Here is a 16,940-nt window from a genome sequence, read left to right as displayed (position 1 = left end):
GTATGTGTCCAAGGGGCTGTACTAACCTTCCTGGAGCCCAGCCGTGCCCAGCCCGCCTGTTAAGGAGCCCAGCACCGCCTATGTCCTCTGAATCTCCTCCTTTCATCAACTATAGATAGCCGAAATCTCGTGATGCGCGAGCTCGCGCATGCGCAGTTCTTTCCCTGAGGCTGATGCCAGCACAGGGAAAGAACACTATGCTGGCACTGCACATGCGCGAGCACAGCTATCTATAGTTGATGAAAGGAGGAGAATCGGAGGACATAGGCGGTGCTGGGCTCCTTCACAGGCGGGCTGGGCACGGCTGGGCTCCAGGAAGGTTAGTACAGCCCCTTGGACACATACAAGACTCATTTACATATCTATAAAATTAAGAAATTAAAACCACACAGCCCTATAGGACAGATATATTGCTGACATGCTAGCGGTGATCTAGCCGTGCATGTCCGCAGCTTTATAGCACAAAACTTGGTGACTGAATCCCTTTAAGCTCTCTTGTATTTTCACATTTTTGTGCTCTAATTTTACTCTCCTCAATTCATTTTTAACTTCTTCATACAACCTTAGATAAAAAAAAAAAAAAACACTCTAGAAGCCAGAATATCAGGGGTTATAGTGGGGCCCAGTTATGGATAACCTTTAGTTCTTTATTTCTTGGCTGACAAGATACACACACCCCAGCCCCGGCCATCTCTGCCTCGGATACTACATTCTTAGAAGACTTTGCTGGCACCTTCTCTGTTTACCTGTTGCACACTTTGGGGCCAACCTCTATTCTCTTCACCACTTGTTCACCATCGATATCATTATTGCTGTGTTATCACACCGCCTGACAATGCTTTTCTGTATTAGTTGAGCTACATGTTTATATTTGTAAAGCATTCCAATGAGTTAGAAGGCAGTTATTGAAATTTGGATTTCATTAAAAATAATCTTTTCTTACTTCCGTTACCATAAAGTCCAGTAGCAAATCAGTGGAAACATACCACACAGAAACCAGACGTGCCTAAAGCTTGAATTTCTTCAGAGAATTGCAAGAGGAAACTGTGTAGGAGTCAGAGAAAAAAAATAAAAAAACCTGTAAAATAAGCTTGTGAATTTAGTATTGGCATGTTCTGTCATTTTAGAGTGGGAGAGAATCTCAACTATTTGGCATGCAAAATAAATAGTGACTTGCTTCTCAATAGAAAAGTGCAGGTTGTTTGTAATGTCACCAAAATCTATTTAAAGGGATTGTGTCACTTCAGCAAATGACATTCATCATGTACAGAAAGTTAATACAAGGAACTTAGTAATGTATTGCTTCATTCGCCTACTTGATTCATTTTTCTATTATACTTTTTCCATTATACATTTCTTGTTTCCATGGTTACGACCACCCCTCAATCTAGCAGAAGTGGCCGCACTTGCACACTAATGGAAAAGGTGCCAGCCTCTCTGGTGGCCAGGACCATGTGAGCAGCATAGACTGAAACTTTTTCCTATAGTGTCCAAACAGGACCACCAATGATGGATTGCAGGGTGGTCTGTAACCATGGAAACAAGAAGTGTATAATGTGATGGAAAAATGAATCCAGACAGCAAAGAAAGCAATATGGATAACAATACATTAGTAAATGTCTTGTATTAACTAGATGATGCAGCAATTTACTGAAGCGAGACAACCCCTTTAAGGCCCATTTCACATATGTGTTAAAACAGATCCAGGAACAGCCTGCTGGAACCGTGGATACCAGGCTCTACTGTGCACTGCCAAGGTTCCATCTGGCCCTATTCACTATAAGGGTCCATTCACACGTCCGTAGAATGGGTCTGAATCCGTTCCACAAATTCCGGAACGGGTGTGGACCCATTCATTCTCTATAGGGCAGGAAGGGATGCGGACAGCACACAGTGTGCGTCCGCATTTCCGGAGCACGCTCCCGATCTTCCAGTCCGTGGCTCCGGAAAAAAAATAGAACATGTCCTATTCTTGTCCGAAATTGCAGACAAGAATAGGCAGTTCTATGGGGGTGCCGACCGGGTGTATTGCGGATCTGCAATACACTACGGACGTGTGAATGGACCCTTTGGGCTTATGCACATGAACTTATTTTCTTTCCGCTTCCGTTCTGTATACGGTCCATAAAAATAAATAAAAGAATCATTCACTTTAATAGGTCTGCAAAAACAACGGAAGGTACTCCGTGTGCATTCCTTTTTCGTATTTCCATTCCGCAAAAAAGTAGTTAATGTCCTATTATTGTCTGCAAATCACGGTCCGAGGCCCTATTCAAGTCAATGGGTCCGCAAAAAATACGGAACGCACACGGAACACATCCAAAAATTCATCCGTATTTCATCCGTATTTTGATGATCCATACTGTAGAAATTATATGCCAAGCGCATTTTACTCATGTGTTTGGTGATTAATAAGTTACTGTTTCTGTTCCCGATCCGCAAAAAACGGATCGCATATGGAAACCATACGGATATGTTTTGTGGAATAATGGAATGGAAGAGGACTTAATTCAGAGAAAAAAAAGACCTCAGATACGGTACAACGGATCCGTGAAAAACAGACTGCAAAACAACAACAGTCGTGTGCATGAGCCCTAAGAGGAATGACGGAGATCCACCTGCAACCTGGCAAATATGTCAAGGATCAGCCAGATGAAAACTGCTGCGCACAGCAGATGTTTTAACGCAGATGTGAAACAAGCCTAACAAGAAACTGCTCACTAGTTCAGTGTTGAAACTTTGTGAATCTATTGTCTGCATTATATTTTAAATGTGTGTTTCTAGGACCAAGGTACCAGCCAGTACCAAAGCACACGTCAGATTCCTAGTTTAAAATGCTTTTAAATACGCCGATAGGAATATCGTAGTAATTTGCAGAAGTCTATTGCAACTTCAGGCAACACGAAGTTTGGCTACACAGAGCCAATACATTTTAATGCTGTACGGAAGCAGCATTAACCACAACGTTTTTGAACAAATGAACTTTGGGTCTGTTATCCAAAGCTCGATTCACTCAAGCCTAATATTATGTTAACAAAGTAAAAATAAAATAAAAACGGTGTTTCTAGCCTTTATATGACTTGTATCTGGCATTTTTTAGCAGTACCCCCCTGCAATCTCTGCAGTACTGATTTATTGAACTGATTTGTTTATCTGATTTCATGTTTACCTATAGACTACACACGGAGAAACATTGGACCCTGCTTTCTTTGTAGAACGCTACCAGAAACCGTGTCAGTAATAAAGGACATTACCCAGAACTGCATTGCAGTTTGGATGTAAATCCAGCAATAAAATGAGACAATAACTCAATAACATACCAGCAGTCGTCCCTGTATCTGTCTGTCTGCCGAATTCTGTGCAACGATGAGCCGGAGCGGAGGATGGGAGTGGTATTCGCTCTGACTGTCACAGTCAATCACAGCTACTGTCCTCACATCGTTGCTCCCTAGGGCCAGGCAGTGAAAGGAGGGTACACCCTTTCTTTCCTTGGGGCACACCCTGATTCTCGGACTCCTGCCTGATGGTAGCTGGGGTGCCCTTGCAGGGTCCCACTAGCGTATGTGGGCACTGCAAAAGCTTGTTTTTGTCATCTGCAAGATCATGCTGTATTGTTTTATTATGTGAAATCCTTTTACCAGGCTGTCAGGTGCACTACATACAAACCGGATTCCAAAAAAGTTGGGACACTATACAAATCGTGAATAAAAACTGAATGTAATGATGTGGAGGTGCCAACTTCTAATATTTTATTCTGAATAGAACATAAATCACGGAACAAAAGTTTAAACTGAGAAAATGTACCATTTTAAGGGAAAAATATGTTGAATCAGAATTTCATGGTGTCAACAAATCAAAAACAGTTGGGACAAGGCCATTTTCACCACTGTGTGGCATCTCCCCTTCTTCTTACAACACTCAACAGACGTCTGGGGACCGAGGAGACCAGTTTCTCAAGTTTAGAAATAGGAATGCTCTCCCATTCTTGTCTAATACAGGCCTCTAACTGTTCAATCGTCTTGGGCCTTCTTTGTTGCACCTTCCTCTTTATGATGCGCCAAATGTTCTCTATAGGTGAAAGTTCTGGACTGCAGACTGGCTATTTCAGTACCCGGATCCTTCTCCTACGCAGCCATGATGTTGTGATTGATGCAGAATGTGGCCTGGCATTATCTTGTTGAAAAATGCAGGGTCTTCCCTGAAAGAGATGACATCTGGATGGGAGCATATGTTGTTCTAGAACCTGAATATATTTTTCTGCATTGATGGTGCCTTTCCAGACATGCAAGCTGCCCATGCCCCACGCACTCATGCAACCCCATACCATCAGAGATGCAGGCTTCTGAACTGAGCGTTGATAACAACTTGGGTTGTCCTTGTCTTCTTTGGTCCGGATGACATGGCGTCCCAGATTTCCAAAAAGAACTTTGAATCGTGACTCGTCTGACCACACAACAGTCTTCCATTTTGCCAACACTCCATTTTAAATGATCCCTGGCCCAGTGAAAACGCCTGAGCTTGTGGATCTTGCTTAGAAATGGCTTCTTCTTTGCACAGTAGAGTTTCAGCTGGCAACGGCGGATGGCACGGTGGATTGTGTTCACTGACAATGGTTTCTGGAAGTATTCCTGAGCCCATTCTGTGATTTCCTTTACAGTAGCATTCCTGTTTGTGGTGCAGTGTCATTTAAGGGCCCGGAGATCACGGGCATCCAGTATAGTTTTACGGCCTTGACCCTTACGCATAGAGATTGGTCCAGATTCTCTGAATCTTCGGATGATGTTATGCACAGTTGATGATGATAGATGCAAAGTCTTTGCAATTTTTCGCTGGGTAACACCTTTCTGATATTGCTCCACTATCTTTCTGCGCAACATTGTGGGAATTGGTGATCCTCTACCCATCTTGGCTTCTGAGAGACACGGCCACTCTGAGAAGCTCTTTTTATACCCAATCATGTTGCCAATTGACCTAATTAGTGTTAATTGGTCTTCCAGCTCTTCGTTATGCTCAAATTTACTTTTTCCAGCCTCTTATTGCTACTTGTCCCAACTTTTGGGGGATTTGTTGACACCGTGAAAATTTGAATCAACGTATTTTTTCTTTAAAATGATACATTTACTCGGATTAAACGTTTGATCTGTCATCTACGTTCTATTGCAAATAAAATATTGACATTTGCCATCTCCACATCATTGCATTCAGTTTTTACTCACAATTTGTTTAGTGTCCCAACTTTTTGGGAATCCGGTTTGTACATTCCACCACTAGGTGGGGGGTAGTACCACAGTATATATAGCACAGTTCATGCCTAGTTAGGGAGTTGGACCATGTGATGAGCGCAGTGACGCCACCAAAGGTCCTTTTCTCCCAGGTCTTCAAAGAAGAAGAAAGAAGAGATGCCGGGCTGCGCGAACAAGTGGATGAGGTGAGTTAAATTTATTTTATTTGTTTACTTTTAATTTTTTAACCCCTCCATCCCTAATTGACTTTGCATTCTGTATTAAGAATGCTATTATTTTCCCTTATAACCATGTTATAAGGAATAATAATAAAGATCGGGTCCCCATCCCAATCGTCCCCTAGCAACCATGCGTGAAAATCGCACCACATCCGCACTTGCTTGCGGATGCTTGCGATTTTCACGCAGCCCCATTCACTTCTATAAGGCCTGCGTTGCGTGAAAAACTCACAATTGAGAGCATGCTGCGATTTTAACGCAACGCACAAGTGATGCGTGAAAATCACTGCTCATGTGCACAGCCCCATAGAAATGAATGGGTCCGGATTTGCACCCACGTGGGAAAACTCTCCCGTGTAAAAGGGGCCTTAGTCTGTGGCACTTAAGTCCTGAAACAAAGACCATAAGGGACAGCTTCCTGCACCTTTCAAACTCCAGTCTAAACTGACTTAAAGTTAGGGTGGGGCCAGGCAGGCCACATCTAACTTCCTACAAGGGCTGATTGTTAAACATTTCACTGTGTATAGTTGGAACTGTGCATTGCTCTCATTAGTTGTACTACTACTCCTATTTGGCACTACAGTAAAGAGAGATGTTTAATTAGCTACATCTGGCCTGGTTACTGAAGCCTTCATCATACTCCAGCCATTACACTCTATACACCCTGCCTTTCAACAGTACAAACACTTAAAATCACAGGCACCCCAACTACCATCAGGAAGGAGAAAGGGTGTCACCTCCCTTCACTGCAGGGCCCTAGGGAGCAATCATGTGAGGAAAGTCACTGCTATTGTTTCAGCCAGAGCCACTAACACTCGCTTTCTCCTCTCTGGTTCCTCCTGAGCTTTCTGCAAATATTATATTGATAGACTATAAATATCAGAGAGAAAAATACCTCTTTAATCCTGGGTTTTGCCTTAACCTCAGTGAGTGAGATCTGTTAAGTTAGAGCACCTCAGGGGTGTGAGCTATATGCAATAAATGGGAGGGACATTTGTCTGAAAACATTTTGGGCTGTCTTTTATTTTTGGCTCAGTTGTACAGTAAACATTGCAAAAGAAGTTGGCAACCCTGATGGATGGAGATGGGGAGGGTTGATCTTGGGCTTGCTTTTGACACAGGTAGATGCTTGAATTAGGGGCACAGCAAGACAGCTTAGCTGTTGCTATACACAACAGTATTTCAGTGAGCAGCTTCTGACTTATACAGCAGTCACTCAATGGTCCGGCTCAGCATGATCTGTTTTTAGTGTGCTGATGACCTGTGTAGCTGATGCCCATGGATGTTCTCAAGCTTCTTCTGCCTCATCAAGGCTTTGTGCGGTGCCTTCCACTGTTCTGCAGAAAGTTGTAGTTTAAAGACAATAACAGAGGTAAAGCAGGATATGGCATAGATGAGGGGAGACATACCGTAGCTGTTTAAGGTATGCTCAGATATGACAGATTTGTCAGATAAGTAGTGTGATACCACACTAGCAATCTACAACAATTTACATCACTATATATGTAGATGATTTTTCAAACTTTTATTTTTAACATCTGTTTAATTGCATTTTTTTTTTTTCCGCTCAACCCATGCAGTGTCCACTGTATATATTACCATAGCACCATTTTAGTGCACACGTCAGCGAAGAAAAAGCACTAGGGAGGAAGAACATGGGTTCCCACATGATCCTGAGAGGAAATTGGGGGGGGGGGAGCGCTTTTGATGATTGACTCCTACAGGCTGTCTGTCAGCCTGGGAACCAATCAGTGCTACAGCAGGCAGCGAGATGCCGTAGAACAGTGATGGCTAACCTCCGGTACTCCAGCTGTTGAGAAACTACGACTCCCAGCATGCTCCACTCATTTCTATGGCATTCTGAGAGCAGCCAAGCAAGTGCACATCTTGGAAGTCGTATTTTTACCACAGCTGGAGTGCCGGAGGTTAGCCATCACAGCCCTAGCAGAATGTTATTGTGAGCGGCAAAACAATCAGGGACAGACAGAAATCAATCAAGCTTTTGTTTAATGACCAGGGAGAGTGAAGGGAAAGGCTAGAAAAAATGTTTGTGTGTAGAATAGGGATAAGCAGGGAAGCTGTCAGCCAGGGAGTGAGAAGAGAGGAGCTGTGGCTGAGCTGTGCCTCCTAGCAGAACTCCAGCAGCTGCAAACCTCAAAAGCAGCTACCTACAAGGACATTTATATTTTCTCCATTTTCATAGAAATCCTTTTTTTCAAGGGTGGGGGTTGGAATAAGCAAAAATCCACAGGGTAGGGCACCTACTTTCTTGCAAGTGATAAGGAGAAATTAAGTGTCAGGTCTCAATCATCCATTTTAGTGAATTCTATGTCTACATGGTTGAAATTCAAAAATTTGGGGACTTGTTCAATTTAAGTAAACCAGCATATAGGTAATCAGTAGTACAGCAATACACAGGCTAGAGCACCTACTATTCTGTGAGTGATAACGAGAAATTGAGTGTCACACCTTAATTGTTTGTTTCCTTGAATTGAGCGGGTGATTTTTAGTTTTTTTCGTTTTCACTTTTAGCCTGCTCAAAGCCATAACTTTATTTTACATTTTTTCATTCATATAGCTGTATGGGGCCATTTTTACGTTTGCATACAATATGGTGGGAAGCAGGAAAAAAAATCTAAATGGTGTGGAATTATTTAACCCCTTAAGGACCGGGCTCATTTTCACCTTAAGGACCAGGCCATTTTTTGCAAATCTGACCAGTGTCACTTTAAGTGGTGATAACTTTAAAACGCTTTGACTTATCCAGGCCATTCTGAGATTTTTTTTTCGTCACATATTGTACTTCATGATACTAGTAAAAAAAAGTAAAAAAAATTAATTTTTTTGCATAATAAAATACCTAATTTACCAAAAATTTGGAAAAATTAGCAAATTTCAAAGTTTCAGTTTCTCTACTTCTGTAATACATAGTAATACCCCAAAAAATTGTGATGACTTAACATTCCCCATATGTCTACTTCATGTTTGAATTATTTTGGGAATGATATTTTATTTTTTGGGGATGTTACAAGGCTTAGAAGTTTAGAAGCAAATCTTGAAATTTTTCAGAAATTTACAAAAACCCAATTTTTAGGGACCACTACAGCTCTGAAGTCACTTTGCGAGGCTTACATAATAGAAACCGCCCAAAAATGACCCCATTCTATAAACTACACCCCTCAAGGTATTCAAAACTGATTTTACAAACTCCGTTAACCCTTTAGGTGTTGCACAAGAGTTATTGGCAAATGGGGATGAAATTTGAGAATTTCATTTTTTTGCCTAATTTTCCATTTTAACCCATTTTTTCCACTAACAAAGCAAGGGTTAACAGCCAAACAAGACTGTATCTTTATTGCCCTGACTCTGCTGTTTACAGAAACACCCCATATGTGGCCATAAACTACTGTACGGCCACACAGCGGGGCGTAGAGTGAAAGGTGCGCCGTATGGTTTTTGGAAGCCAGATTTTGCTGGACAGTTTTTTTGACACCATGTCCCATTTGAAGCCCCCTGATGCACCCCTAGAGTAGAAACTCCATAAAAGTGATCCCATCTAAGAAACTACACCCCTCAAGGTATTCAAAACTGATTTTACAAACTCCGTTAACCCTTTAGGTGTTGCACAAGAGTTATTGGCAAATGGGGATGAAATTTGAGAATTTCATTTTTTTGCCTAATTTTCCATTTTAACCCATTTTTTCCACTAACAAAGCAAGGGTTAACAGCCAAACAAGACTGTATCTTTATTGCCCTGACTCTACTGTTTACAGAAACACCCCATATGTGGCCATAAACTACTGTACGGCCACACAGCGGGGCGTAGAGTGAAAGGTGCGCCGTATGGTTTTTGGAAGCCAGATTGTGCTGGACAGTTTTTTTGACACCATGTCCCATTTGAAGCCCCCCTGATGCCCCCCTAGAGTAGAAACTCCATAAAAGTGACCCCATCTAAGAAACTACACCCCTCAAGGTATTCAAAACTGATTTTACAAACTTTGTTAACCCTTTAGGTGTTGCACAAGATTCAATGGAAAATAGAGATACAATTTCAAAATTTCACTTTTTTGGCAGATTTTCCATTTTAATATTTTTTTTCCTGTAACAAAGCAAGGGTTAACAGCCAAACAAAACTCATTATTTATGGCCCTGATTCTGTAGTTTACAGAAACACCCCATATGTGGTCCTAAACTACTGTACGGGCACACGGCAGGGTGCAGAAGAAAAGGAATGCCATACGGTTTTTGGAAGGCAGATTTTGCTGGACTGGTTTTTTGACACCATGTCCCATTTGAAGCCCCCCTGATGCACCCCTAGAGTAGAAACTCCAAAAAAAGTGACCCCATTTTAGAAAGTACGGAATAGGGTGGCAGTATTGTTGGTACTAGTTTAGGGTACATATGATTTTTGGTTGCTCTATATTACACTTTTTGTGCGGCAAGGTAACAAGAAATAGCTTTTTTGGCATGTTTTTTTTTTTGTTATTTACAACATTCATCTGACAGGTTAGATCACGTGGTAATTTTATAGAGCAGGTTGTCACGGACGCGGCGATACCTAATATGTATACAATTTTTTTTATTTATGTAAGTTTTATACAATAACTTCATTTTGAAAACCAAAAAATTGTTTAGTGTCTCCATAGTCTAAGAGCCATAGTTTTTTCAGTTTTTGGGTGATTATCTTGAGTAGGGTCTAATTTTTTGCGGGGTGAGATGACAGTTTGATTGGCACTATTTTGGGGTGCATATGACTTTTTGATCGCTTGCTATTACACTTTTTGTGACGTAAGATGGCAAAAAATTGCTTTTTTTACACAGTTTTTTTTTTTTTTTTTTTTACGGTGGTCATCTGAGGGGTTAGGTCATGTGATATTTATATAGAGCCGGTCGATACGGACGCGGCGATACCTAATATGTATACTTTATTTTTATTTATGTACATTTTACACAATGATTTTATTTTTGAAACCAAAAAAAATCATGTTTTAGTGTTTCCATAGTCTAAGAGCCATAGTTTTTTCAGTTTTTGGGCGATTATCTTGAGTAGGGTCTCATTTTTTGCGGGATGAGATGACGGTTTGATTGGTACTATTTTGGCGTACATGCGACTTTTTTGATCACTTTTATTACCTTTTTTGGGAAGTAAGGTGGGCAAAATTTCAATTTTCTCATAGTTTTTATTTTTTTATTTTTATGGCGTTCACTGTGCGGGGAAAGTAACATGACCATTTTATAGATCAGGTCGTTACGGACGCGGCGATACCTAATATGTGTAGTGTATTTTATTTTTTTAATTTTTATTCAGTGATAAATGTTTTTTTTTTATCTTAACTTTTTTCACTTTTTATTTGATTTTTTTGACCCAGACCCACTTGGTTCTTGAAGATCCAGTGGGTCTGATGTCTGTAAAATACAGAACAGAACCTATATAGGGTTCTGCACTGTATTTTACTTACACTGAACAGATCTATGCTTTCAGCACAGATCTGTTCAGCACCATGGACAGCAGGACGCCTGATCAGGCGTCCTGTTGCCATGGGAACCTTCCCCGTCTGCTCAGTTATGGTCAGAACTTCGCAGACGGGGAAGGGTAAGGACGGGGTTCTGGGGGGGCTGTCTGGGGGCTCTCTCCTTCTCCCATCGGGGGGCTGCAAAGGCACAGCAGCCCCCCGATCGGAGAGGGAGGGAGCTCCCTCTTACTGTTAACCTTTTCCATACAGCGGTCCGTACGGACCGCTGTATGGAAAGGGTTAAACGGCTGACATCGCATCAACGATGTCAGCCGTTTATACCAGGGTGCCAGCAATGTGCTGGCACCCTGGTATACCCACTGTACACCAACGATTATGCAATGGGAGGTGGGCGGGGGATCGCGATCCCGCCTGCCGCACCGCCCGCCTCCCGCAACACCCCCACTGCATGCGACACCCCCCCTGCACCTCCCGCCGCCATCAAATCATACAGGGGTGCAGGGGGGGGTTAACAATATTGATTTCGGGCACTCTGAAGTTTCTGATCCCCGCGGTCAGGGACCGCGGGGATCAGAAACGGCAAAAAGCGCAGCAAACCGCAGGTCTGAATTGACCTGCTGTTTTCTGCGATCGCCGATACGGGGGGGTCAAATGACCCCCCCCTGCGTTGTTACGGGATGCCGGCTGAATGATTTCAGCCGAAATCCCGTTCCGATTAACCCCAGCGGCGCCGGAATTAAGATTTTAAGTTAGGACGTACCGGTACGCCCTTGGTCCTTAAGGACTCGGGAAATAGGGCGTACCGGTACGCCCTATGTCCTTAAGGGGTTAAAAAAATCATTCTGCCACTATTTCAGGAGGGTTTTTTATTTAACACTGTTTCCTATGCGGTAACACTAACCTGTTACTTTTATTCTGTCGATCATTACAATTACAACAATATACATATACATCACAACCAATTGAAACAAAAGACACACATGTACAATTATGACACAAATATTTTATTAAATAATGAATATAACAACAGACCATAGACAATGATAAAATGAGTAGCAGCAGTGCAGACAAGCGCTGCGATAAGCAGCTCAGCCGCCTGACTCTGGATAAATGAATCCAGAAATCCAAAAGAGGAATAGGGAAACAGTGTATGCTGCACTGAGCAGGCAATATAAACCCTACCCCCAATACACGTACAAGCCTCCAACCCCCACAGATAAACATACAACAACTGCAAAATAGGAGCCAGAAAAAAGGGTGAAATATCAGTACCTATAGCTAGCCCATAAGCAGTATGGAGGGACAACAATAGTAGTAATAAACATGCGATGTGCCAACTCGATGTCTGTACAAGCAGCGGAAAGCCATGAACAATTCTGCCGTGCATCAAACAGCCTCAGCAGCAGGGATCATGTGTTGCTTCGAGGTCAAGCAGTGGCAGCTCCTACAAGATGCCTGTTGGATGCTGAAGCCCTTTGAAGGGGCCACAAAGTTTGTCAGCAGGGACAGCTGCGGCAAGAACAATGTCCTCCCTCTCATATTTATCTTAGAGCAGGCACTGACATTCATGCAGAAGGGGACCACAGTGGAAGATGAGCAACTGACGCATATTGCTGTCCTCCCTATAGCTGACACACAAAGGGAATTTGCCATGGAGGGTGAGGAGGATTATGAAGTTGTAGAGCTACCACTGCAAGAGGAGGATGAGGAGGATTCAGAGGTGGAGGAGAATAAGGCCAGAATGGCGACCTGAATGCTTGCTTGATTATGTAGGGGCAGGTGTATCATTGACATCATGCAGTCTGATGATTACTGGATAGCCATGCTTTTAGACCTCGTTATCAAGGCAAAATGGAGGAATGGTTTCCTCTCACAGAAAGGGAAGACAAATTACATTATTATTAAGAAACACTGTGTAGGAAGTTTGCCGCAGCTTACAGTGAGCAAACGCCTGCTGCCAGCGTGTCTGAAAGCGAGGCCTCTCTCCGCCCCCTGCAAAGCCCAGGTTCAATGCCCAGTTTCAGGCCTACCTAAACTATGGTGCATACCCTGTTCCCTGACCCATTGATTTCTTATGGATAGGCAGACTGGAACAGTGGCCCGAACTGGTGCAGCACCCTTTTTTTTTTCTTTTCTCTTGCCTAGCCTCCAGTGTCATCTTGGAGAGGGTTTTGATAGCCGCAGGGGGTGTGGTAACACATAAACGGACCACGTTATCATCCATCAGAGTCCAAAACATCTCTTGTCAAACTGAACCAAGCCTGCATTCAGGAGAATTTTCACACTCCTCCGGCTGCGGCTGATGATTAGATCTGATCTTGCTGGTGGTGTCCCATCTTGCCACTGTTGCTGTCTTCCTGCCTGCCTCCATTATGCCACTGCTGCAACTTGCCAACCATCATGTTTTGTATGGCTGCTGCTACTGCGTCTATCATGCCACTGCTGCGAGTTGCCTACCATTATATTCTGTACGACTGCTGCTGCCACCTCCATCATGCCACTGCTTTGACTTTCCTACCATCACATTCTGTATGGCTGCTGATGCCACCCCCATTATGCCATAGCCGCCATCATGACACGGCTGCAGCCTGTCAAATGCCGACCGTCATCTTTCATAAGGCTGCTGCTGTCTCCATTATGCTACTGCATACCTGCCAAAATGTACCATATGACTGCTACTGCAGTCGCCGGTGTCTCAGCTGCTGCTGGTCCTTGCTACTAATGCCCTACTGCCACCACCATTAATGCAAAACATCTGCTACTACTACCACTACTACTAATATTACTACTACTACTACTACCATAGACAGTCTTAAGTATTTAGTGAAGCACATGTCAGGAAAGCATAAATTGGACTGACTTGGCATTTTGGCAGTATGTGACAGGAACGGGGAGAGTAAGCTGGTGGCTGCAGCTGGAGACATATCCAGTGTATATTCCTGCCTGCATCTAATGGAGGTAGTTGCTACTGTAAAGAAGGGTACAACACATCAGAGATTAGCTAGGGCGATAGAAGCTAAATACTGCAGACGGTTTTGTGTAGAAACTGAGGGTAAAGAGAAGCCACTTAGTCCATGCATCCTGGAAGCAATCATGAGCTGTAAAAGAGACGGACCTGTTATGGAGACCAGCCAGCCTGTGAGTATTATTGTATCGTAGGCCAAAGGTGTGACAGAATAGCGTGTGCACAGTGGTTGTGAAGTCAAATACCAGTACCCGGGGCCGTGTGTTGCCAGGCAGGATTATGGCTATGGACGAGTGTCTGCAGTGGTTGTGAAGTCAGATGCCACACCTGGGAGCGCCTGTTAGATATTTTGCAGATTATGCAATTAGGTACCACATAGTAAGTAATCCATGGTGATAAATGTGAGTACAGCCATTTATATTGCTGCCACTCTTAGTATACCAGAGCATCGATCATCAATGCCCATGTAGTTGGGTGCAGTGCAAACCAGATGGAAAGTAAAGTGTTTGTTCTTAAAGGGGCAGTATCATATTTGTCTGTTTCTATTTAAAAAGACAGTGTACTAAATTATTCTGTTGCCTATTATTAAGCATGTGGCCTCGAGAGGATGTACCCACTAAGCACTTGATTGTTAAAGACTGTTGTTTCCCCACATGAGTCAAGTAAAGCCTATTAGATTCCTTTCACCATTCCAAAGCCATGCATACCATTCAAGGCCAGATAGATCTTCCATTTTCGGTAAAATTACTGGCTACAAAGCGCACACCCTGCACTCCAAAATTCTGGCGTCAAAAAGTCACAAAATAGAGGTTCGCAATGTTTTGGGCTCACTCACAGAAATATTTTGTGACTTTTGTGACATTTTTACACTACTTACTCATTATAAGCGCAAGTTTCTAAAAAGTTGCAAAAAAAGTTGTAACCTCACTCCAGTAAGGGGGGGACGTAAACAATTGGAGTAGCATTTCTAGACCAAAGTGTTAGCTTAAAGATACAAAAAAATGGAACAAACAATTTGTGATATTTAATACATTTTGCGTAATGCATGCTAATGGCGACTCATGCGAAACTGACTTCAGGTATTTCCCTCATGATAATTTCACCCAATGGATATACATGGCACAATTTTCCAGCCCAAGTGAAATGAGAATTTGTAATGATTAATGTCTTGTAGGTTTTAGGAGTTTACAATATGGGAGGATCCTGTTTATCGTTCAGTGAATCTAAGACATGCAGATGTCTAACCATTTTAGGTGAAAATGTTTCCACTCAAAATGAGTAAAAAATGTTGCATACAGCGGTTTTTATCCGGCCGATTCTCAACATATTTCCAGGTTACGGCCAGATCTCCGCCCATCCCCATTATATTGAATGGGGTTGAACAGAGACTTTTTAGCTTCCGGCAATGCCGGAATGCAGAGAGACCCAGCAGGCTCTTCCAGGCCAAAACGAGCGAGTGCAAAACTAGCCTTAAAGGGCATCTGTCAGCAGATTTATACCTATGACACTGGCTGACCTGTTGCATGTGCACTTAGCAGCTGAAGGCATCTGTGTTGGGCCAGTGTTCATATGTACCAGTATTGCTGGGAAAAATGATGTTTAGATTAGTGATGAGCGGCAGGGGCTAAATTCAAATTCGCAATATTCCACAAATATTTTGTAGAATATTCATCAAATATTTGCGAATTTCGAGAACTCAAGATTATTTTATTGAATGCGAAAAATCAGCAATGTAAAAATCACCTAATGCGAATTTGTAACGCGGAATACAGGCGTGGGTAACTTTGGCTACATTTTTCAAGCTGCTAGAAGTTTCATGAGTTTCTCCTGAGACTGGAAAAAATGGTTGGCTGAACATTACAATAGCTTTATATGCAGATAGAGTCAAGTGCTTTAATATATTTGCAATTACACTAATCGTCAGGGATTCGAATATTTTATCACATTTTAGCAGGTTTGACTACAGATTACTGATTGGTGCACTAAGTATTATTGTGAACTTGACATTGCTTCATTCTCATTAGCCCACAAGCAAGAAGCAGAGAGGAATCATGTGCTCAGATGGAAAAAAATGTGAATATTCGATATAACGAATATATAGCACTATATTCTAAGTATTCACAAATTCTCGAAGTGGCGATATTTGCAAATAATATTTGTTATTCGAATATTCAAGCTCAACACTAGGGATGAGCGAACCCGAACTGTATAGTGACACGGACCCGAACCCGGACATTTTCGTAAAAGTCCGGGTTCGGTGTTCGTCGCTTTCTTGGCGCTTTTTGAAAGGCTGCAAAGCAGCCAATCAACAAGCGTCATACTACTTTCCCCAAGAGGCCGTCACAGCCATGCCTACTATTGGCATGGCTGTGATTGGCCAGTGCAACATGTGACCCAGCCTCTATTTAAGCTGGAGTCACATAGCGCCGACCGTCACTCTGCTCTGATCAGTATAGGGAGAGGTTGCAGCTGCGATGTTAGGGCGAGATTAGGCAGTGATTAACTCCTCCAAAAGACTTCATTCAGAGATTGATCTGCAGCTGTGGATCTTTGAACTGCTGCTATTCAATTGCTCACTGTTTTTAGGCTGCCCAGAGCGTTTTTCAGTCACTTTTTTCTGGGGTGATCGGCGGCCTTTTTGTGTCTTGAGGTGCGCCAGCACAAGCTACCAACAAGTGCATTTAACCCTCAGTAGTGTGGTTGTTTTTTGGCTAAATCCTACATAGGGGTCAAGCTGTCACACCAAGTGCATTTAACCATCAATAGTGTGGTTATTTTTTGGCCATATCCCAGTCTAATTCTGTCCGTAAACGTATACCTGTCACCCAGCGCCTAAATAATAGGCCTCAAATTTGTAGTCAGCTAAATCTGTGGTTATTGCTGTGGCTGGGCGAGTTATTTAGTGTCCGTCAAAGCACAGTTTTTTTTCTGGGTTGAAATATAATTCCCAATTTAGCAATTCTCTAAATTAGTGGTTTCTGCTGTATCAGGCCTACTTTAAATTTATCCCTAAAAGGGTATATTAGATTCAAGGTGCACA

This window comes from Bufo gargarizans, chromosome 5, assembly GCF_014858855.1.
Source record: "Bufo gargarizans isolate SCDJY-AF-19 chromosome 5, ASM1485885v1, whole genome shotgun sequence".
NCBI lineage: Eukaryota > Metazoa > Chordata > Amphibia > Anura > Bufonidae > Bufo > Bufo gargarizans.
Note: the sequence above shows the minus strand (reverse complement) of the source record.